The sequence below is a fragment of the Lipotes vexillifer genome, unplaced genomic scaffold (assembly GCF_000442215.2).
Source record: "Lipotes vexillifer unplaced genomic scaffold, Lipotes_vexillifer_v1.1 scaffold163, whole genome shotgun sequence".
NCBI classification, from domain to species: domain Eukaryota; kingdom Metazoa; phylum Chordata; class Mammalia; order Artiodactyla; family Lipotidae; genus Lipotes; species Lipotes vexillifer.
The window spans coordinates 1,436,060-1,458,565 of NW_006788722.1; the positions used below are offsets into that span (position 1 = coordinate 1,436,060).

The window sequence follows — 22,506 nt, forward strand, 5'->3', positions numbered from 1 at the left end:
AAAGATTCATTCCTGTTGTTCTGTGTAACAGTAGTTGCTTCTTTTCTTATTGCTGACTATTATTTCTATTGTATGGATTTGCCAAATTTTTTTATATTTGTCTTATTGATGAACATTTAATTTGTTTCCAGCTTTTGGCTAATAAAGACTGAAGATTCTATGAACATTGGGTTAAAGGTCTTTGTGATGACATATGTTTTCATTTTTCTTGGGTAAATAATGCCAAGGAATGGAATTGTTGGGTCACATGGTAAGTATACATTTAATTATAAGAAATTGCCAAACTGCTCTCCAAAGTGGTTGTGCCATTTTACATTCCCACCACCAATGTATGGGAGTTCCAGTTTTCTATTTCCTTTCCAACACTTGGTAATGTCAGTCCTTTCTGATTTTAGCCATTCTAGTAGATGTGTAGCAGTAAGTCACTGTGTTTTAATTTCTATTTCTCTGATAACTAATGATGTTGAGCATCTTCTCATGTGATTATGGCTCATTTGTATATTTTCTTTTGCAAAGTGTTTGTTCAAATTTTTTGTCCATTTCAAATTGTTTTTGTCTCTTCAGTGTGTGTTCCATATACCAATCTTTTGTCAGATACATTTGTTGTGAATCTTTTCTCTCAGAATGTGGCTTGCTGTGGTCAGCCTCCAAGAAGGACCCCACTGATCTTGGTCTTCCAGTGTCTATACTTTTATACAGTCTCCTCCCCTTTAGAGCGGACCCATGTCAGATTTTCCAAGAGGAATTGTGAAAGTGAAGGTATGTGACTTCTAAGTCTAGGTCACAAGAGTCATTGTAGCTTGCATCCTGCCCTCTTGGATTGTTTGCTCTAGAGAATGTCTTTGGGACGATCCATACAGAGAGGAACTAAGACCTATTGATAAACAGCCAGCAGCAACTTACCAGCCATATGCAGCGTCTTAGAAATGAATCCTCCAGCCTCTGTCAAGCCTTCAGATGACTGCAATCTCATGTGACACTCCAAGCCAGAACTGGCCAGCCAAGCAATTCACATATTCCTAATCCATAAACACTGTGAGAAATAATAATTGTTTATTGTAGTTTTCAGTCACTAGGCTTTGGAGAAATTTTTTACACAGGAACAGTTAAACTCGCATTTCATTTTCTCAACAATATTCTTTGAAGAACAGAGTTTTTATTTTGCCAAAGTTCAATTTATCATCTCTTTGTCTTGTGACTCATGCTTTTTATGACATATGTGAGAAAGTTTACCTACTCCTATAGAGAAAAGATTTTTTAATATGTTTTCTTCTTGAAATTTAGTTTTAACTTTTTCATTTGGGACTATAATACATTCCAAATTAATTTTTGCATAAGGTATGAGGAAAGAGTCAATGTTAATTTTTTTCTAAATGGATATAATATTGTTTCAACACCATTTGTTGAAAAGACAGTCCTTTCCCCCCTGAACTAGCTTTAGCAACTCTGGTGAAAACTCAGTGTCTATTTTTGGACTCTTTAATCCATTCCATTTAACTATAAGCCTATCTTTATTACACTGTATTGATTACTATAACTTTAGAAAGTGTTGAAACCAGGAAGCGTAAATCTTCCAAATCTGTTCTTTTTCAAAATGATTTTGACTCTACCAGGTTCTTTGCATTTGCACATGAATTTTAGAATTAGCTATTTAATTTTTATTTTTGAAAAAATACCTCCAGGAATTTGGGATTGCTAATACATAGATCAATTTAGGAAGACCTGACACATTAACAGTACTGAGTCTTCTCATCCATGCATATGGTATAGTTCTCAGTTTATTCAGGTCTCCTCTAAATTCTCTTAGCAATATTTTGTATTTTTGATAGTACTGGTATTGCATATACTTATCCTGAAGTATTTTATGTTTTTAATGCTATTGTAAATGGATTCTTAATTTCATTTTCTAATGGTTCATTGATAGTATATTTAAATACACTTGATTTTTTTTAATATTGGCGGAGTGTGTTGAGACCTTGCTAATGAATTTATTAGTTCTAGTAGTGTTTTATAGATTTCTTGGGAGTTTTCATGTTCACTATCATACCTCTGCAAATAAAGAGAGTTTTACTTTTTCCTTTCCATTTTGTATGCTTTTATTTACCTTTCCCATTTTATTCCACTGACTAGAACACACAGTATAATGCTGAACAGAAGTAGTAAGAAAGAGTATCCTTGTCTTGTTCCTGATTTTAAGGGAAAGCATTCAGTGTTGTACCATTAAATATGATGTTATCTCTAGATTGTTTGCATATGTCCTTTGCCAGGTTGAGGAAGTTCCCTTCCTTTCCTAATTTGCTGAGAGTTTTTATTATGAATGAGTGTTAAATTTTATGAAATGCTTTCAAGGGGCATCTATTGAGATGATCTTATGTTTTTGTTTTTGTTTTGTTTTTTCCTTTTTAGATTGTTGAGATGATGGATTAAATGGATTGATTTTCAAATATTAAACCAACCTTACATTCCTGAGATAAACCAAACTTGTTCTTGGTGTATTATACTTTTTATAGGTTGCTGGGTTCTACTAGCTAAACTTTAAAAATATTAAGAAATCCAAGTTCACTGGGAATACTGGTCTGTAGTTTTCTTGTAATGTCTTTTTCTAGGTTTGTTATCAGGGTAAGTCTGGCCCAATAAAATGAGTTTGGAAGCTCCTTATCTACTTTCTGAAGAATTTGTATAAGATTTTTATTATCTATTTCCTAAAGGTTTGAAAGGTTTTTTCAATTTTTAGCTTATTTTTTATTGAAGAATGGTTGATTTACATGAACGCTTTCATCAATGAAGCTATCCAGGCTAGGAGTCTCCTTTTTGAGAAAATTTAAATTATGAATTTAGTTTTGTTTGTAGATAAAAGACAATTTAATTTTCGATCTCTTCTTGTGCCAGTTTTGGAAATTTGTGTCTGTCAAGGTTTTTTCCATTTCATTTAAGTTGTCAGATTTATTTGCCTAAAGTTATTATAATATTTACTATTCTTTAACATTTGTTTAATATTTGATGTCTCATTGTTTATTCCTCATGTTAGTATTTTATGTTTTCTCTCTTTTTCACTTGATAAGCTTAGTTAAAGGTATTTCATTTGATTGATCTCTTCAAAAAAGAAGCTTCAGTTTCATTAATTCTACTGCCTGTTCCTCTTTTATTTATTTCAGCTTTTATCTTCATTATTGCCACATTTGTACTTACTTGGGACTTATTTGCTCTTTTTCTAGCTCATTAAGGTGAAAGCTTACATTATTCACTTGGGATCTCATTGCTTTTCTACCGTAAGCATTTAGAGCACAGATTTCCTTCTGATCACTGCTTTAGATGTACCTCCAAAATTTAGATATATTTTATCTCAGTTTTCATTTACTTCTAAATGTTTTCTGATAGTCCTTGTGACTTCTTCTTTGACCAATGAGTTATTAGGAAATCTGTTGTACATTTTCCAAATATTTGGGAATTTCCCAGATATCTTTTTGTTATTGTTTTCTAATTTAACTCCATTATGGTCAGAGTATATACTCTAGCATTTCTATCTTTTCAAATTATTGATACTTGTTTTATCCCCAGTATTCTTGGTGAATTTTTCATTTGCACATGAATAGTGTGTATTCTCTTGTTGGGGAGAATGAAGATTATTCTATAAATGGCTATTAGGTCAAGTTGGTTGATAATATTGTTCAAGCTTTCTATAGTTTTACTGAGTTTTGTCTACTTGTTCTAACAATTACTGAGAGTAATAAAGAAATCTCTATAAATCTAGATGTACTTTTTTATCCTTTCAATTCTTTCAGCTCTCAATTCATGTATTTTGTAGATCTATTATTAGGTATTTACACATTAAGATTGTTATGTAGTCTTTATCATTACATAATTTCCCTCTTAATCTCTGTTAGGGTTACTTGTTCTGAAATTTAATTTTTCTTATACTAATATATCCACTCCAGATTTCTTATGATTAGTGTTTGTGTGGTACCTTTTTCCATCTTTTTCTTTAATGATTCAGTGTCTTCATATTTAAAGTAATTTTCTTGTAGACAGCATTAGTTGAGCCTCAATATTTTAGCCAGTCTGGACAATCTCTGCCTTTTTTTTTTTAATACATCTTTATTGGAGTATAAATGCTTCACAATGCTGTGTTAGTTTCTGTTGTACAACAAAGTGAATCAGCCATATGCATGCATATATCCCTATATCTCCTCTCTCTTGAGCCTCCCTCCCACCCTCCCTATCCCGCCCCTCTAGGTCATCGCAAAGCACCAAGCTGATCTCCTTGTGCTATGCTGCTGCTTCCCACTAGCTATCTATTTTACATTTTGTAGTGTATATATGTCAATGCTACTCTCACTTCACCCCAGCTTCCTCCTCCCCACCCCATGTCCTCAAATCCATTCTCTATGTCTACGTCTTTATTCCTGCCCTGCTACTAGGTTCATCAGTACCAATTTTTTTTTTTTTTTAGATTCCATATATATACATTAGTATACGGCTTTTGTTTTTCTCTTTCTGACTTACTTCACTCTGTATGACAGACCCTAGGTCCATCCACCTCATTATAAATAACTCAATTTCATTTCTTTTTATGGCTGAGTAATATTCTATTGTATATATGTGCCACATCTTCTTTATCCATTCATCTGTTGATGGGCATTTAGGTTGCTTCCATGTCCTGGCTATTGTAAACAGTGCTGCAGTGAACATTGTGGTACATGCCTCATTTTGAATTATGGTTTTCTCAGGGTATATGCCATTTACCTTTTAAATTTTCTTTTCTATTTGTACCATCTTGTTTCTTTTTCCTCTTTTCCTCCTTATTTTCGATTAGACAAGTAGTTTTTAATGTTTAATTTTATCTCCACTATTAAGTTATTAGCTGTAGCTCTTAGTAGTTTTTTAGTGGTTGTCTTAGGGTTTATAGTACGCATCTTTAATTTATGCAGTCTAACTCCAGATAATATTACACCACTTTGTGTTTAATGTAAGAAATTTACAATACTATACTTCCATTTCTCCCTTCCTCTTCTTAGTGCTATTGTTGTCATAGTTATTTTAAGTTCAGCACATATTATAACCTCTATAATATATTCTTAGCATTTTTGTGTTAAATAATTATCGTTTGAAAAATTAAAAAATGAAAAAAACTTTTTATATACCATTTCCAGTGATATTCACTGCTTTGTGTGGATCTGAATTACAAATTGATTTCAATTTCCTTCATCCTAAAGGACTTCCTTTAATATTTCTTGTAGTAAAGTTCTACTGGCAATAAATATCTCTGATTTCATTTGCCCAAAAAGTTTTATTTCTCTTTTCATTTTTTAAAGGAATTTTTTTGCTGGAAAAGAATTCTAGTTTGATCACTTTTTTTCACGTCAGTTCTTTGAAAATGCCATACATTGTCTTCTGGGTTGGATAGTTTCTGATGAAGAGCCTGAAGTAATTTTTATTTCTTTGTAGTAATGCACCTTTTGTCATTATTATTTCTTTTAAAATGTGTTTCTTTATCAGTGGTTTTGAGCGACCTGATTATTATGTGTTTTTGTGTAATTTGCTATGTATTTACTTTGCATAAGATTTGATAAACTTCTTGAATTGTGGGTTTATATTTTGTTTTATTTAGAAAAGTTTGGCTGTTGTTTCTTCCAATGCTTTTTCCTGCCTCCTCCTTCTAGCTCCTCCTGGGACTCCAATTACATATATTGTAATTAAACATATATAACATAATTTAAATAATTACTACTTAATTTTTTCCCGTAGGCCACTGAGGTTCTATTTTTGTTGTTGTTGGTATTTCAACTTGTTTATTTCTAGAGGTTTTTTTTTTCCTGTCTGCATTTCAGTTTGGATACTTTTGATTGCTATATCTTGAATTTCACTGATTTTTTTCTTTTGTAGTATCTAATCTACTATTAAGACCACCCAGTAAAATTCTTATTTCAGATATTGTATTTTTCAACCCTAGAAAAGTACACTTGGTGTTTTTAAAAATATCTTCTCTTTTCTTCTTCTTTATATTCACATTTTCCTTTAAATACTTGAACATGTTTACAATAGCTCTTTTGTCATTCTTGTCTGCTAATACATCATTTATATCATTTCCTAGTTTGTTTCTATTGTCACATTATTCTTCTGGGATGAGAAACATGTTCATGCTTCTCTGCATGTCTAGTAAATTTTAATTGCATGCTGGATATCATAAGTGTGAGCTTGCTGAGTTCTGGGTTTTGTTTCTTTATCTTTTTTTTTAAAGAATGCTAAACTGAAATTTTGTTCTGTTAGCTAGATTACTTGATAATTGTCTAGATTTTTTTTGGAATACATATTTTATTTAGAATGCAGCACTAACAGCATGATGATAAACTGTCACAGATTTGTATCAAGAAACACACAATCTTTAAAATGTGTCATTTTCACAAGTAATTTAAGTATAGCATTATTATTATTTGGTACTAGACTCAATGACAACGTTTAGATTCTTCAGTGTTGGGGTACTTAGTAACATCAAAATGATTGTCTAGTTAGACAGAGGAAAGAAATTCATATGCAGTTTCTTTTCTTTTGGCCAGTTCCCTTGCAGAAAGATCCATCTCCTCTCCTGAGAAATCATTAATAGGGAGAACTTCAACAACCTTCCAGGTCTTGTTCTTGATTATAACAGGGAATGAATTGAGGAGACCACTGGTAATACTATAGAAGTTGCCATAAGAGATAACACTCATGGACACAGATTCTCCCTCTGGGATTCCAAACCAGGTGTCTCTGATGTGGTCACAGATGGCTTTTGCAGCCACCATTGCACTGGTTAGGTTTCAAGCCTCGATGACAGCAGTACCACACTGCTGCACAGCCGTGATGAATTCTCCCTTGAGCCAGCTGTCATCTTCCAGAGCTGCATAAGTACCATCTTCCTTTCCTTGCAGTTTCACCTTGGCATGATTGACATCTGGATACTGAGTTGAGGAATGGTTTCCCCAGATGATGACATTCTTTACATCATCAGCAGTCACATCAAATTTAGCACCAAGTTTAACAGAGCAATTCAGCTTGGCTGTGATCCAAAAGAGTCAAGCAACAAAAGTTCTCCTTGGGGATGGACTTGAAGCAATCAGGCCATTGGTATTGTCTGGGTTTCCCACCACGATAACCTTAACTGACTTCTTGGCATATTTCTTCAAGGCTGCACCCTGGCATTTGAAGATTTTCACATTTACTTTGAGTAAATATTTCCTCTTTGTGCCATCCCTTTTTGGCATGGAGCCCAAAAGAATGGCTACAACCAGGTCTTTGAGGGCAATCTCTTCTTCATCTGTTGTGATGACATCTTTCAGGAAGGATGGGCAGTCTTGAAGTTCCATTAGGACACCATCCAGGACACCCATCATGGGAGTAATATACAACAGCACAAGAATTATAGGCTGGTCTTTACCAAAGACAGATCCATTTCCAATAGTGTACAGCAGTGAATATGCAATTTGATCAGCTGCTCCAGTCATAAGGACTCTGATTTGTTCAGAATTTGTAGTCGAGGGCCTTCTGCTTTCAAGGGCTTTGTGACAAAAACCCTTAAAAACACTGTTGACATGATTGGGAACTGCATGGAAAATTTCAACACCTGCCTCAGCTAGATTCTTTAAGTCTTGTTTTAAAGCTTTTTTTGGTGGGTTGATTTAGAGTAGACTGTACTCTAGGTATTCAATATGGCTCCTAGAATCTGGCTGGCCAGAACTTAAACATCTCCAAGTTCTTTGTGAGCTTTGAGAATCATCCACGTTACAGCTTCCTGGTCCATTTTTTATGTAGTCTTGAAAGGATTCGCCCTATGATATGTCACTGAGTATTCAGCAACAGTGTCGTGATGACTCCTATGCAGGATTCTGGGTCTCATTCTTCATGTTGCTTTCTCCTCTCCAGTTCTTTGCTCTACAAAGTTCAGAGATCTTCCCAAACTATGTTTTCTGTCACATCAACTCAGGGGGTTAATTTCACCTTAGTATCCATTCAGTCTTCCTCTACTACTGCCCCAGCAGCAGTAGAATTCCCAAGCATATGTTATTCTGTCTAAAATAATGCTCTGGGGCCCCAGAAGTTCTATCTATGTTAGTTTTTGGTCCTCCATATCCAGTAGAATGATCTCAGAAGGTGGGGTGATCTTGGTACTCAAAACTACTCTGCCATGAAAACTCCAGTTGGAGTTTTGACAACTTTTGGTTGTCATTTCACCAATATTATTTCCACACTCTTTAATCTTTTCATGATCTGGAAAGTGGATGTTAGATCAGTCTCACATAAGCATATGTTTCCATGTATGCATGTATACAAACACATGTATATACACACACACATACTCATACTCATCACACATTATCAGTAGCTGTTTTATTATCACAATAAAACATAGTAATAATGGCTAAGATTTTTTGGAGACTTTATTATGAACCAGGAACTGTGACAAATACTTTTATTTTCCTCTTATGAAATATGAAGCTTAGAGAATTGGGGTAATTTGTACAAGGTCATACATTAAGTAACAGGTGAAGCCAAGTTTGAGTACAGCAAGCTTGACTCTAGAGAAGGAATTGGTAAACAATGGCTTGCAGACTGGCACCAGTTTTTGTAAGTTTTATCCCAAGAGAGCCAAGCACATTCATTTCTGTAGTGTCTGTGGCTTCTTTTGAGCTACAGTGGTAGAGTTGAGTAGTTGCAACATAGACTGAATGGCAGCCAAAAATATTTACTATCTGTCCCTCTACAGAATAAGTTTGCTGACCCTTACTCTAAATCATGAATTAATTACTCTCTAATTTTCAAGGCCATCTCCACTGTTACCTTAAGGTAGTTTTTCAAGTCAGTTTGCTGACCATGGAAATTCTCTTCATTCATATCCTCTGCTTTCAAAGTATACTTTTCAGCATACCAAAAATAGCCCATCATTAAGAGCTATACCACTCACTTTCAAAATGTCTGTCTCTATCCTCCAGAATGGAAAGTTTTTGAAAGCAGGTGTTTTGTCTACTGTGTTCACTGCTGTATCACCAGTGCCTAAGACAGAGCCTGACACACTATAGGTGTTAAGCTGTATAACTTTTAATGGATGATCCTTTGACCATACAAATTACTATTTGATTGAACTCAGATAGACTCCATCCTTCCCTAGCTGAGCCAATAAGGAAAGGTGGCTTCTTTCTTTCGCATATGCTTCCTTTCCCATTGATTCATAAGGCTACTTTTCCTTTTTCTTTGAAATCATGGGCTAAATTACTACATGTACTAGTTAAATCGCTTGTCAGCTGAGGCTGGTCCACCCTTTGATATTTAAAGAAAACGGGTTCTAACCACTCAACCAACATCCTATGAGAAGTCTAATCTCCTTCCCTCCTTCCTACAACTTCTCTGAATTTTTAAGAGAATATATTCAACGGCCTCTTCGGCTGTGTGAATCAGCTTCAAATTAACTTTTGCTTTCACACATATCTCATCCCACATGGCTGCTGTCTTCTCTGCCCCACACTCTACGTGAATTTCAAGACTCTTTTTCTTGGACTCCTTCTCAACACCCTACCCCCTCCAAAAAACTCACACAAAGTTGTTCTTTGTATGTAGCATTCTTCACTCACAGTTAGAGGGAGACAAAGAGGATTTGCCTGCAGCAATGCAAACAACTTAAAGTCTTTAGAAATTCCCTGCTGTCAAAAAGCCTTCAGGGGCTTCCCTGGTGGCGCAGTGGTTGAGAGTCCACCTGCCGATGCAGGGGACACGGGTTCGTGCCCCGGTCCGGGAAGATCCCACATGCCGCGGAGCGGCTGGGCCCGTGAGCCATGGCCGCTGAGCCTGAGCATCTGGAGCCTGTGCTCCGCAACGTGAGAGACCACAACAGTGAGGGGCCTGCGTACGGCAAAAAAAAAAAAAAAGCCTTCAGCCAACATACAGCCAGGAATTTCTCACTGGCCACCTCTCTCTACAAGCATGGTGATTCTTCCTCTCTTCACTGTCTCTTCATACAATTAAAAAAAAAAAAATTGGGGGCACAGTGGTTTGCCTATCTCTTTGTTACATTATCTTCTTCCAACCTAAGCCCCCAGGGTCTCACCTTTTACCTTTATGCAATATATTAAGATATCTTTCTCAATGAAATGATTTCTTCCCCAAGAGAAATCTGGCACCAAATGTTAAAAAAAAATTTTTTTTCATCCCATTAAACAAGAATTTATTTCTGGGCCATCTGTTCTATCCATTTCATCCATCTTTCTGTTTTTTGCATCCATTAGTATTACATTTTTAATTACTATCACTATAGTATATGGCTTACTGCCCATAAGGAGGGTTGATATACCAAATGTTTAACAACTGCTAAAGCACAAACATGAACCAATCAGAACAAATGAACTGACCAGTCATAATAGGGGGCTGAACACAACCCATAGGGTTCCGTAAGGGTGTGTGTACAGGCTGCCTTTAGGGAAGTATCCTTCATTACTACTCTGCTTTTTCAAAATTTTCTTGGTTATTCTCACATGACTGTTGTTATCAGTTTTATTAGTCGTTTCGTCTAATTAGAAAACAAAACTCATCAAGATTGTGATTGCAATTGCACTGTTCTTCCCAAATCAATCTATAGGTTCATTGCAATTCTAACCATAATCCTATTGAGTTGATTCTCTTTGCTTTGTCATCTTATCACCTCTTTCCTACTACTTCCTGAAAAAAGCAACTAATGTGTGTGGTGGAGGTCCAGGATGCTGAATGTAAAAATAGTGACAGAGTGTTCAAAGGTCAGTGTACAAATGTGGCTTCCTTCGAGCAGGCCTAGATATCATTACTGTTCTATTCTCTCTATCTTCTTTTCACCAATCCTCTTTTTTCATCAACACAACATAGTGGTGGGCCAGGTTGTTGGGAAAAGAACACACTTGGGGATTAGTGACAAGGGAAAGGTCCCTAATAATAAAGTGTTACTTTGTTACTTTGCTCTGTCCTTTCTTCCTGTATGTATATTACTCAAGGACTCTTCAGGAGGGAGACAGGTCTGGATCACAGCTCCACTCAGATCTTCCTGGGTACCTGTAACTCCACTTTAATTTCACTATCACTTCTGTTTTGTCATTAAATATAGTATTCTTGGGATTTGTTTACATCTATCTGTATTTCCCCAGCAAAATGTTATAGTTTTCTTTATAGAGATCCACCAGATTAAGAACTTTACTAGAAAACTATATAAAATAATATTAAATCTATACTAGTACACCAATTGCCTTTTTCAACATATCTTTCAAGATGATCTATCATTTTTCCCTTTTGACCATTGATAAGATGTATTATTATGATATTGTGATTTATAATAAGAAATATATATTTGGTCTTCATTTGTTTCTGGCACAGAGCTCCTAAAACCCTTGGAATTTCCTAAGTAATAAGATGAGAAAGGGGGAATTCCTTGGAGGTCCAGTGGTTAGAACTCCATGCTTCAACTGCCGGTGGCACGGGTTCAATCTCTGGTCAGGGAACTAAGATCCTGCATCCTGCATGCCACGTGGCGTGACAAAAAAGGGGGGAAAAAAAGCAATAAGGCAAGAAAGGTTTCTTGATATTCATAAGAAACCCCTTTCAACTACACTTAAGTTTATGTTAATGGGGTGACTTTTGGACAGCACCCAAGGATGGGGCCTGGTTCCCAGGAGAACCAGCCATGTGATTAGAGAATTGGAACCCCCTTGATCTCCAAGGAGAGGAGAGGGGCTGAAGGTTGAATCAATTGCCAATGGCCAATGATTTAATCAATCATGACTAGGTAATGAAGCTTCAGTAAAAAAAACAAAAAGGATGGGATCAGAGAACTTCCGGATGAGCATGTGGAGATGAGGGGGGCGGGGCATGCTTGGGGAGAGCATGGAAACTCTGTACCTTTACCTAAGCCTTGCCCTGTGTATCCCATCTTGCTGTTCCTGAATTACATCCTTTTATAATAAACCAGTAATCTAATAAGTAAAGTGTTTCTCTGAATTCTGTGAGCCACTCTAGCAAATTACTTGAACCTATGAAGGGGGTCATGGGAACTTCCAATCTATAGTCACAGCACAGGTTACAACCTGAAGTTGGGATTGGCGTCTGAAGTGGGGGATGGGACAGTCTTGTAAGACTGAGCCCTTGACCTATGGGAGCTGATGCTATCTCCAGGTAGACTGTGTCAGAATTGAGTTAAGTTGTAGGACACCTGTCAGTGTCTGCTGAAAATGGGAGACTTGCTTGGTGTTAAAAAAGCACACCTTGGAATTGTATAAATAGGTTTTCTCATAGTGAATTGTCCTTGCATTTTTGTATTAGCCTTTTCTTGTTTGTAGTGGTTTTTATATTAAATGGTCTATGGAAAGCACTTGACAACTAGGTTACCCCCTTCTGAGAGGTCTCAGAGTGCTTGTAATACTTATACCCCCAACTGAGGGATTCTTTTTTTGCCCAATAATACCAACACTTGACAACAGCTGAGCAGAGCAGTGATGGGTTCTTAACCCAAAGACACTCATTTTTAAATTAAACTGTAGCTGAAGACATGCCTTGGAATGTGGTCTGCCAGCAGTCTCCTGGAAGATGATTGTAGTACCAGACACTCAGAGAGAGATACAGGTAACAGAATGGCATGGAAACAAAGAAGCTTCACAGAAAGAAGCAGTAATCAGAAGCCATGAAGTAAAAGTAAAAACAGTTAGATGGAAGTGGCTGTGAAATAAAAACTTCTAGTTTCTAAAAGGAATGAAACGGTCATTGTAGAAGCAAAGATGTTTAGCCATGAATATGGAAGAGAACTGGAGTAAAAAGCAACAGGTACTTGGGGCTGAGGGATCATAGGATGACTGGGACCACCAGCTGCATTACTGAAGTTGCAGAGACACTGAGCACTTATGCATCCTGAGTGGCATTCCAGTTGCTCAGGAAACCTGACCACGTGACTGTTGGCAGACTGTTTTTACATATATCCCCTTGTATCAACTGACATTACCTACATGTGGCTTTTTGCTGTCTGAAAAAAACCCAACTAAAGCAATTATTTTCTTAAAATATTGCTAGATTCAATTTTCCAGGTTTTTTGTTTGTTTGTTTTGATTTTGGTTTCTCTGTTTGTTTTAGTATTCTTTCCAAAGATTTGCCTATACTTTTTCGTGTGTTTGTATGTATGCATGTGCATGCTTGTACGTGCACACTGTGTAGGTTAAATTTTTTCTGTTACATCCTATTTCTTTCTCTATTGGACCCTCTGTATTACCTGTCTTAATCAGTTTTACTTTGTTGGATTTGGTAAACTTTCAGTTTACCATTGCTATTATTGAATAGCTTTCCTTTACCCTTATATTTGAGGAGTGTACCTCAGATGGAGAACATATATATATATTTTTTTTAAAAAAAAACCTGTAGCTTTGTGAAACTGAGTGCCAAATTCCAAATAAAAATTCAAAACTTTTAAACACTGTAGTGTATTTCTTAGAGACCTCTACTTTCTGAAGTATCTAGAATTCATTATGTGGAAATGTTAAGCATTCTTTTGAACAGGTTTTTAAAGTTTAGTGTCATGTAGGTTCAGGAATCCAGGTGTCCTTAGATTGGTTTTATTAATGACCCCACCTAATGGCCTCTATGAATCCACAATGTTTGTCCTGTAACTTTAAAGTTTCCTCCGACTCTGACTCTAGGCTTGAGCATGTGACTAGCTTTGGGCAATAGGATGTTAGCCTACCTGACACAAGCAGAGACTTGAAAAGTGCAAATGATTTTTTTATCACCCTCTTACGTGATTGGGCTTGCTCACTATTCCCCCCTGCCATGCTTTGAAAACATGCCAGGGCTAGCCTGCAGGAAGAATGTGAGAGACATGTGGAAGAGAGCTGAGTTGTTCCAGACATCCCAGCTAGGGCCATCCTAAATCAGTCCACTGCCAGCTGGCCCCCCAGATATGTGAGGAAATCCAACTGAGATCAGAAGAACCTCTCAGCTAAACTCATTCAAAATCGTCAACTTGTGGTGAACACAATAAATGCTTGTTATTTTAAGCATTTAACTGAGTTTGGGATGGTTTTATATGAGGCACTATTATGGCAATAGATAATACCGAGGTGCCAAAATAGCAATCAATCAATGAGGGGAACTCCCTGTGTATTTGAGGTGCCAAAGATGGTAGATATTTTCATATGTTCATATCTCTCTTTGTCTTCTTCTGTCTCTGAAAAAGCCCATTTGCTACCCCAGGAAGAGTTATGGTACCAGAGAATGTTCCCCTCTAGTACTATGGCTGAATTTTAGACGCTAGACTTGCCACAAAAGAAGTCTGACTTTGCTCGTTATGCAGTCTTTTGGTATTTGAAGTGTTAAGAAGTTAAGGATTTTATGTGATCAGGATAGTAGAGATAATGACATTCTCTGCCTCAAATTCTCTTGTGGATTTAAGTTGTGGGTGAGAAGAAAGAGAATGTAATCAAGTTTGTGAATGCTTTCAGTTATGACCTTTCCTGATGTCTCATAGACTGTAGATGCCTTTTAAAGAAATCTGGAAATACAGGCTGTCAGTTGAAGTCTTTGCTCTTATATTAGCAGATATAGGTTTATAAATAGAAGACGCAGAGGCTTCAGTTCAAGTTAACAAACATTTATTGATCATCTGTTATGTACGAGGCATTAAGAATACAAAATCAGTGAAAGTTAGCCTCTGTCCTAGAGGAACTTAGAGTTCAGAAAAGAGACAGACAAATAAATCACAATTTCAATATGGTAAGCACAGTGATGGGGCATTCACACAACGCATGTGGTTGTCTAGGGGGTGTCAGATGTTGGATGGGGGGCTGTGTTTGTGTCTGAGAGGTTTAAAGAGTGAGTAGATTTAGACAAGTAACAGATGGACCTTGGTGGAAATGAATTCCAGCAAAGAGCAAGGGTATGAACAATGACCTGGAGGGTGGAACAACATGGATTATCCTGGAAGCCACAAAACATCATGGGGGATCAGGAGTTATACTTGCCAAAATATAATTAAAGACCTGTTATGTATTTGCTTATATTGTCAAATGTGCAATTATTTTTTGGTAATAAAGTTTTTGTTTTATATTACATGCTACGAAAATAATTTTGAGCCTTTTAGTACCTTCTGGATTTCTGTAAATGCCATGTGGACAGAGACCAAGTTTATCTTATTCACTCCTGCATCTCAGCAACCAGCACAGTGTCTGGCTCTTTGTATGGATTCAATACATATATGTTGAGCAAGTGACTGAATTCTCAAATGTGTCAGTCTCTGCCAAAATCTAGTAGAAATTTATCTTTAAATTATTCTCTTAAATTTACTCCTAAAGACTTATTTTCTTGAATAATTTATCTTTCTCAAATTGTCTTCAATAAAGATAGCTTAATCTTCAGTTTTATAATTCTCCTCACATTTATTCTTTCAGTTTTTGAGATATAATTTACATACTTACAGCACTGTATAAGATTAGGGTGTACAACATAATCCTTATTTTTGGATTTTTTTTTTTTTGGATTGTAAAATATATGTAACTCTTGCTGTTGTTTTCTCCCCATACATCCATCTATCTTATCATTCAACATATTCCTATTGAATACTTGATTATATGCCAGCATTGTGATACACACTAGAGGAAGAGTAGTAATAGTTCAGACCTGCACTGGGCCCCAGTGGAGCATGTAGTCCAGTGAGGTAAACAGGCCAATATTGAACAAAGAATTTACAAGCACATTGAGTTTACAAACAAAAGTGAATAGCTTTATGTGAGTGTGTAACAGCTTCTTTAAGCCTCTCTTCAATATGGATTATTACATGATGATTATATAACGTGTATTTTATTACATTTTACTTTGTGTTCTCTGCTTTCTGTTTTATTATACTACATTTATAATTAATATGTAGCACGTGGAAAGCACACTATAAACATTACTTGATTGTATAAATGAAAGAATAAATGAATATTTCTTCATAGAATTTGCCTTTTATCATTTAATTATTATCTTGATACTGTTGCTCAAAAGCACATGTACTCTTTGTGGGAAGATGTACATATTTTTCTTTTGATGATACATCTGTTAATTGAGTGAAATGTTCATGGGAATGGTATAGGTAATTTATACTGTCTACAATTAATTTGTACTGTTCAGCATTCCATTACAGCCCTGATCTATAGGTTATTGGCTTAGTTTCTGTGTAAAATGAGGTTATTGGCCAAATCTGTTTGGTTATCTGATTTTAGTCAACAAATATTTATTAAAAGTTCATGTAAGTTGGGACTTCCCTGGTGGTCCAGTGGTTAAGAATCTGCCTTCCAATGCAGGGGACGCAGGTTTGATTCCTGGTCGGGGAACTAAGGTCTCACATGCCATGGGGCAAATAAGCCCGCGCACTCTAGAGCCCGTGCGCCACAACTAGAGAGCCCTCACATCGCAGCTACTGAGCCCACGCGCTCTGGAGCCCACGCATCACAGCTAGAGAGAAGCCCGCGTGCTGCAACGAAAGATTCCACATGCCGCAAAGAAGATCTCGCGAGCTGCAACTAAGACCCGATGCAGCCAAATAAATAAATATTTTTTTAAAAGTTCATGTAAGTTATGTGGCAGATGTGGGGAATCCAAGGAACAGGTTCCCTTATAGAAATTGCAATCCAGGACAAAAATGCAATAACATGTGAGAAGTCAAAAACAATTTAGCACAAGAAAACATATGTATTATATATCTTCTAGACAAAAGTATTGTGCTAGGTAATATGAGGGAAAAAAAGAGAAGAGTAAGAAGTATTCCATGCCTTCAATTTGTTTATAATTTAGCTGAGGCAATAAGACAAATGTACTTAAAATGAAAATAACACCAAACAATAAATGATGCATTCTGGTGCTGAAGATCCTACAAGTCTTAGGACTTCAATGGATGGAAATCTCTTAAAGGATTGGCATATTTTGTCTTTCAACCAAACATTACAACAGTTATTCCAAAGTAGGGTGTGTGTACTTCAAGGGAGCACAAGGCAATCTAGTAGTAGTAATAGTAGTAGTTTGGGAAGAAAATATTATAACTTCTACTTATTTAAAAATAATTTTAAAAAAGAAAGTAACCTTTACTAACAATTAATAAAAAGGATTGACAATGGGAGATCAGTTTGTAGCCCATAGATGTATGGTATTAGTATTTGACATGGTATCACATGGAAATGAAAGTAGAAATTACATCCTCCAGAACAAAGGGATGCCTCCTTCCAATCCTTCACTGTGAGGCATTGCAAGTTATAGGGGCCGCCTTAAGTTTTAACTAAACTAAATTTCATGAAATGGACAAGTCGCTTATAAAATTCCCTCAAAGAAATAGCAGATAAAATTAATAACGTAAGCACAATTGAACACAAAAGAAAATCTTAGCTGTGACACTTCTTTTTGTGAATAAGCTTTTTGGCAGCCAAATTATTAAACAAGATCTAATCAGATCTAACAAAAAGCCACCTCCCCTGAGATTCAAAGTTATGATGAAACAATTTGAAATGTGGATTTTTTGTTGTTATTATTGTTAACAAAGATCCTTATCTGCATGTATTGTGCCTTGAGATGTGCTCGTGATTAACAAGACATTAAAAAAAACAAGCATCCAAAACATAAGGACAATCTTTTACAAGTTTTTCAGAAATTTTCAAAGACAAGAGTTACTCAATCTGGCATTTAATGAAGTTTCACTGAACATAATAACAAATGTTTAGAAGTTTACTTATTAGTAAAAGACCCCTTGGAAAACTGTTTTCCTTCCAGCAGGAGTAAGACTGAAAAAAGCAATGAAGCGATAAGCCACAAACTAATATGTAGTCCTTTGTCAGCAATGTTGGAAGATACATAGAAACTTTTCTGAAGACTTTGAGAAACAGTCATTAGAACAAATTATGTAGCATTAGAATTTATGCAGTGTTAGAACTGAGTGGATCTATCAGCATTTCTACCATGTCTCAAAATATATTTGCTAGATTGCATTTCAGAAAGAAAATTCATGATTGATCACAATTTTGTGTCTCTAAAGGAAGAGTATATTGAAGTTGGTCTTTAAAAAAGTGTTTTATGGGAAGTATATGTTATACTGCTTTGATGGAATTAAAAAATCTTAAACAGATTTTAATATAATGTTTCCATATGTGAAATCTTAACTGCATCATTGATAGACAAGTTTTTCATCAGAGAAATTGAAGTCAGGAGTACATCAACACTGATGTTTTTAATTTCAAAAGAACACAACTCTTTAAAATGACATCAAATATTTACATGACTTTGTAATAAGATAGGGAATAGCAATGATAATATTTGCTACCAGAGAATTTCACTGGTTATTTCATTGAAAAATACTTAAAGGAGCCGTTGAATTTAAAGACAAATTAAGCATTTCATTTACAAAAAGATTAGTGCTGGAAATGTGACCTTTTCACTGATGACAGAGTGCAACTCAGCAGATATATAAAAACAAGCACACTTACACTTTATATATTATTAAAGTAAAGGGAACGTTTTTTACAGTGAATGAGTAAGTAAACAATTTGGGAAAAATTGATATTATGGAGAATATTTGGAAAACAGATGTTTGGAAATATTTCCATTAATATGTGACATTATGGCTGAAAAAGGATACGTGTGTCACCTATAAGATTGTTTATAGTTGCAAACTTTAAAACTTTTCAAATAGAATTTTCTACACTATTTAACATCTTCTAAATGAAGAGTTTGAATCCTTTTGTTAATCCTTTTTTTTTTTTTTAACCCAGTGTCTACATCAAGGTGACATCAAGGTGAACGGAATTGCCTGTCTGAATTTCAACAAGTTTGGTGTAATTGGTGTCTGGGAATGAAACATGAATTTCATATTTTAATAACTAAAGATAATGATGCACTTAATCCATTTGTATCAGCATATTTTTGAAGTATCTTTTTCATCTATGATAGCTGTTAAAATTAAGCATCGAATCAATTGAACTTAGAACCCAAGCCCTCAAAATATTATATCACCAAATGTTATATGAAGATTAAAATAAGATGATTTTACCAAGCAAGTACAAAATGTTTATATTATTAATAAACACAATAAAATGTCATGTTGGTTTTAAAATATTTATTTCATTGCTATCTAACCTTTCCTTTCAATTATTATTTTTTGGCTTAGAGTTATGAGTGTACACAAAAAATCAATACAATGACACATGTATGCAATTTATTTTAAAAATGTTTGTAAATTTTTCACAAATGTACTCTCCCTCATTTAATAGAGGTATGGGTTCAAATATTTTCTACTGATCAAGATATGTTGTCAAAAAAGTTTGGAAGTCATTGAATTGGTAAAACGGACAGAGGTGGCTTTCTTGAGATAGTTAATCTGATAAAGTAGCATGATATAATAGGGAAGGAAACAAAGAAGCAATATAAAAAGTTTTAATATTATTAAAACACAAAAAACTGGGAATAATTTAGGATAGAGACCAACAGTTCTACACTTTTCAAAACCCTCTTTATATGATATACCATTCATTTCAGTTCATCATTTGTTGGATGCCTATTATGCTCTGTTTGGCCCTGGCAATGAAAAGATGAATGATGTGGTCTCCTGTCCAGAGCTGCTCACTATCTAATGGGGAAAACAGAGCATGTGTGACCGTGTGAAGTAGTGGAATCACGTGAACAGATAGATAATTTCCATAACACATTGTAAGCAGTATACGGAGGGGTTCTATGAATAATATAAGACGGTATCGGGGCTTCCCTGGTGGCGCAGTGCTTGAGAGTCCGCCTGCCGATGCAGGAGACGCGGGTTCGTGCCCCGTTTCGGGAGGATCCCACATGCCGCGGAGCGGCTGGGCCCGTGAGCCATGGCCGCTGAGCCTGCGCGTCCGGAGCCTGTGCTCCGCAAATGGGAGAGGCCACAACAGTGAGAGGCCCGCATAACGCAAGGAAAAAAAAAAAATATATATAAGACGGTATCTAGTGACGTCTGATGGCATAGGGTAAGAGAAGGCTTCCTGGAGAAGGTGGAGCCTGAACTAAGCTGTCTTGAGACCATATTAAAGTATAATTGATTCATAAAAAGGAGTCTGAATAAATTACAAAGTATTCATTATAGTTTCATTTTGTTTAATGAGGCACAAAAATCTGTAAAGACAATTTCTAAAGATTTCTGTCCTCATAAAACATATAAAACGTTTTGATTGCTAAAGGTATAAACCTCGATTATCTGGAACATTCCTCAGATTACCCTTATGCCAGATCAACATCATACTTTCCTTTACTCTCTCTCATTCAGTCAACACTTCTTGAACACCAGCTCTGTTTCAGGCACTGAGCTAGATGCCAACAGTCAAACAAGACACTGTTTCTGCCTTCGAAGGACTTAAAGTCACGTTGCAGACAGTGTTGTAAAGCGGCACATGTAAGTTGGTGTGAGAATTGCTGCAATGAAGGATGAAACAAGAGCACGTTGCTGTTTTGATCAAAGAAGAGACTACCTTTTTCTGAAAGAGGAAAGTGGACCACATCAGAAAAGGCTTCCTAGAAGTGATGGTTAATCTAGGTCTTGAAGAATGAATATGACTTTGCCAAGAAGATGTTGGAAGGAAAGGCATTCTAGGGAGAAGAACAGCACATGCAAGTAAGTGCAAGGAAGCCTGCTGCCATTTTCTAGCCCCTTATAAACTATTTTTTATTCACAGTCTTGTTCACCATTACTTCACAACTTCTTGCTTAGTTAGACAAATTCTATTAAATTAAGATTTACAAAATGTCTACCTTTATCATGTCTACAATCTGATTTACCTTTGGAGAGTGCACAAATTTAGAACTACTTTCTATACCAACACTGGGCATTTGTACAAGTTGGAAGCACGAGATTCTTTATAGTCTTTGGCCTAGAAAGTGTGGCCTCATCGGCAGTTGTGGGTGGTGACTGGGTTTTATAGCTTCACTGGTCCTGTGTGCTAATCATTGCCTCCCTCACCCTGCCCTCCATATAAGGAAATCTTTCCCCTGGCCCACCTATGGCTACCATGTTATAGCACAGAATCTTAAGGTCCTCAACCCCAAGGGCTCACCACAGCTGACTAGACAGACAACCCAGATTAAAATGACCCAAAACTCAGTCAGGCCAATAAGATTCTCTTTCTCAGAAAGAGAATCTGATGTTAAGATGCTATACTATACTTTGATCACTTGGTGGTAAAGAGTCCTGAATAAGGTATCTAAACTCTAGGCCTGCTGGTTGGCAGAGAAAAACTTTACACATAAGTGCCCAAAATGTCAACAGTCTAAGAAGTATACCTATGGACACAGGTAGAGGAAGCAAAGGTAGCATAGGAATACCTATCCAAAACTTATTAGGCCAGGGGTCAGGTTGCTCTACCAAAGAGTTTGAGGTGTCTTAAAATAGCTCTGTAGATTCGCATTACAAAGTCATTCACCTGGGTAGCTGAGAAGGATTTTCCAATGGATCAGGTGAATAGGGAGTTTATTTGAAGGCTGTGTGGGAATCTCCATAATCCAACTGCAAACAGTACCACTATGCTTCATAAATGCTGAAAAAATTTTCAGACAAGCTACTTTCTCTTCTTTTTTCTTCAGGCAGCACTATGTCTCTTTTCTGCATCTCTCTATCTTTACCTCCATTTCATTCTCCTTAATGAAGCCAGGCTTCATTCACGAAGCTCTTAGTTCCTGTTCCTGAGTAACTTCAGATTAACATGAGCCTCTGTTCTGCTCTGGAGCCATTTTGGCACAGATTTGATGTTACAGCTCCAGTAAACCCTACTGCTTATGAATTCAAACTCTTCTGTTACTTACTTTGAATTCTTGTGCCCAGGTCTATACCTCTCAGTTGACATTTCTGGTACTGATAGGTAGAGTTATTCTCTGCCAACTAGCAGTCTTAGACGTTTGGTCTTATTCAGAACCCTTTGCTACTAAGTTTTCAAAGCATAACTTCTGAATCTCAGTTGGCAAAATATTCTAGATGGTATAGATTTAAAAGGCATTGCTGGAGAATAGGCCAGTTGGCAAAAGTCCTGATGCTGGCACAGGGAAAACAAAGACCAGATTCTGCCAGGATGTCATTATTGTGGGGCTTGTCAGCAGCATGTTTCATCCAAGTTAAAACTAGAGTTAGGCCCTAGAGAGGATTAGGCAAGCTTGCTTATTGCAGAAAACAAGCAGGATAGTTTAGGCATGGTGGTAGAAAAAGAGGCAAGGCTCAAGGTTAAATAGAATCTGATAGCAACAATATTGAGGCAGTCAAGAAAAACAAAGATTGGGCAATTGGGATTGACATGTATACACTGATGTGTATAAAGCTGATGACTAGTAAGGACCTGCTGTATAAAAAAATAAATTAAATTAAATTAAAAAATTTAAAAAAAGGAAAAACAAAGAGGTCATAAATCAGGGCATGCTTGGAGGGAGTAGTTATTTCAGTCAAGAGCATTTGTTAAAAGAGGCCTATAATTTCAGAGCAGCTCAGAGTATTTGACAACATTCCTG

The 22,506-nt window shown here is 36.2% G+C and overlaps 1 pseudogene; it reads right to left on the reverse strand.

The window, feature by feature from the left end:
- Window positions 1-6,506: 6,506 nt before the first annotated feature.
- LOC103082059 (malate dehydrogenase, cytoplasmic pseudogene) lies at window positions 6,507-7,496 on the reverse strand (annotated as a pseudogene).
- Between the last annotated feature and the right edge of the window lie 15,010 nt (window positions 7,497-22,506).